This window comes from Bidens hawaiensis, unplaced genomic scaffold (assembly GCF_021521415.1).
Source record: "Bidens hawaiensis isolate Kalapana, Puna unplaced genomic scaffold, B.hawaiensis_p1.1 tig00060081_1, whole genome shotgun sequence".
NCBI lineage: Eukaryota > Viridiplantae > Streptophyta > Magnoliopsida > Asterales > Asteraceae > Bidens > Bidens hawaiensis.
The window spans coordinates 27282-29800 of NW_027500829.1; the positions used below are offsets into that span (position 1 = coordinate 27282).

Genomic DNA, 2519 nt, shown 5'->3' on the forward strand with positions numbered 1-2519 from the left:
ATGAGTTCCCCGGATTCCACGAATTTTGCCGAGATTTGGGATAAATTAATCAACGAGAGTCGAAGAATTTATCAGATTCATCGACAAGTGGCGGAAGAGCATTTAGAGGTCACGAACGCGGTTCGAGTCGTCGCCAATAACATGGTGCCCCGCTCTGCTCCGTCTACGGCACCACGTAGACAATCATATATCCTTCGGGATCGTAAGCAAGCGAACACTCGTTTGATGAAGGACTACTTCAACGACACACCTACATATAACGACGTTATGTTTCGACGTCGTTTTCGGATGTCCAAGCGTTTATTTTTGCGCATCGTTGGAGATATGGAACGGGAGTATGAGTATTTTCAATAGAAACCCGACGCAAGAGGATATTTAGGATTCTCCGCCATCCAAAAGTGTACTTCGGCTCTACGCATCCTCGCATACGACAACACGACCGATATCAATGACGAGTATATAAAGATGGCTGAGAAAACAACGAGAGATGCGTTGGAGAATTTTTGCATCGGTAAAATTTAAATTGTTTGTGTTAACTATTGTTTTTAATATAAATATTTTTTAATAATTTATTTGTATAGGGATAATACAATTATACTCTCGTCGTTATCTGAGGATTCCTACTTCAAACGACCCGACTCGCATATATGATGTACACGAAAGCAAACATTCTTTTCCAGGCATGATCGGGAGTATAAATTGCACGTATTGGTAGTGGTCCAACTGTCCAACCGCATGGCGAGGTCAATACACTCGTGGTGACCTTGGAGTGCCAATGGTTACTCTTCAAGCCATTTGCTCACACGACCTCTGGATTTGGTCAGCCTACTTCGGCTCAGTCGGGTCCAACAACGACATAAACGTTCTCAACGCGTCGCCTGTGTTAGAGTATTACATCAGCCGTAGCATACCGGTCTTACCGTTTTATGCCAACGATACCTTCTATCGTCACGGATACTATTTGGGAGATGGGATATATCCAGAGTACTCGATCATCGTCAAGATGTTTCAAGACCCTATCGAAGAAAAAAGAGATTATTTTAAGAAGAAGTAAGAGTCCGCGAGAAAGGATATCGAGAGGTGTTTCGGGGTTCTAAAAAAACGTTGGCACTATGTGAAAAACCCTTGTCGTGTATGGAAGTTGGCAATAATGAGCGATGCTATGTATACGTGTATCATATTGCATAATATGATTTTAGAAGACGAGGGAAAAGCAATATGTCAACACTATATACCAGGAAGCGTTCCATAACAGTTCCCTGAACCAACCCAAGACCAACAAACGTATAACATTCACCAGCTCACGTCAAGTGATATACATAATCAACTGAAGGCGGATTTGGTTCAACACGTGTGGGATAATCGTCCCGTTGAGGACGGAGAGGAGGATGAAGACGAGGAGGAGGACGAAGACGAGAACGGGGACGAAGACGAAGATGAAGACGAATAAATTAGTTTTTTTATTTGTATTTTTATATGTATTTTGTTGTGGTGTGTTTTTTTATTATAATTTATTTTTATTATTGGTGTGTATTTTTTTAGTTTTATGATTTTTTTTGTATTTATTTTTTAATTTTAATACATTTTTGTTTAATTATTTAAACAAATTGGTTTTTAATTAACTAGTTTAACTATAAAAAGAAAATAATAAAAAAAGATATTGTGAGCCCAACTTGTAGCCCCTACACCATTACACTTCAAAAACAAATTCTCACTCCTTGCTGACTGGGTGCCACGTGTCACAATTCGCCTTCATTTGTAGCCCCTCCACTACACATAGCCTAATATTATTAACTCTTTTTGTAAATGTCACGACATTTATTTTTACATATATAGACTAATTATGTAACTTAATTATAATTAATTAAATATATAGTTAGAGGAATATTTGTGTAATTTACTCAAAATAACAAATAAGTGACAGAGATATATAACTAGGTAATAAACATGTATAATTTGAAGTATATCATTGCCATATACATAAACATTTAAAAATAATAAGAGAGTAGATGGGAATATAAAATGCTAATGCTTTACAATTAATGAATAGATTAGACTAGATAGATGGACATATACTAAATGAAACGAATGATTAATAGATAGATATCAAACTAGATAAAGTAAAATCAAGGGGTTAAAATGAAAAATATAGCATCGACGTTTTATTATAAATAAGCCCTACTTCTCCATTATCAAATGCATCAAGAGCGGCGCATCTCCCATCATATAACCCTAATTCTCATATTCATCAAGAGTGGCGCATCTGCCGCTATAAAACCCTAATTCTCATTTAGTTCTTATCATATGGATTGCTTCGTTAACTATGCTGAGCGTTGGGATTCAATTGTAAGTATTCTTAATCATATTTTGTATAATCTAATCATCTATATTCTTTTTAATTTATTGTTTCGATTTATGATGCAGGGGACTGAAGAACACATGCCAATTATTGATAACATGTTGATTGTTTATAGAGTTTGGTATGTATATTAACTTTGAACATCTTATTAAATATTTAC

At 36.0% G+C, this 2519-nt stretch overlaps 1 pseudogene; it reads left to right on the forward strand.

Moving 5' to 3' along the window:
• On the forward strand, positions 1–1450 carry LOC143602911 (uncharacterized; annotated as a pseudogene).
• The last annotated feature ends 1069 nt before the right edge of the window (positions 1451–2519 follow it).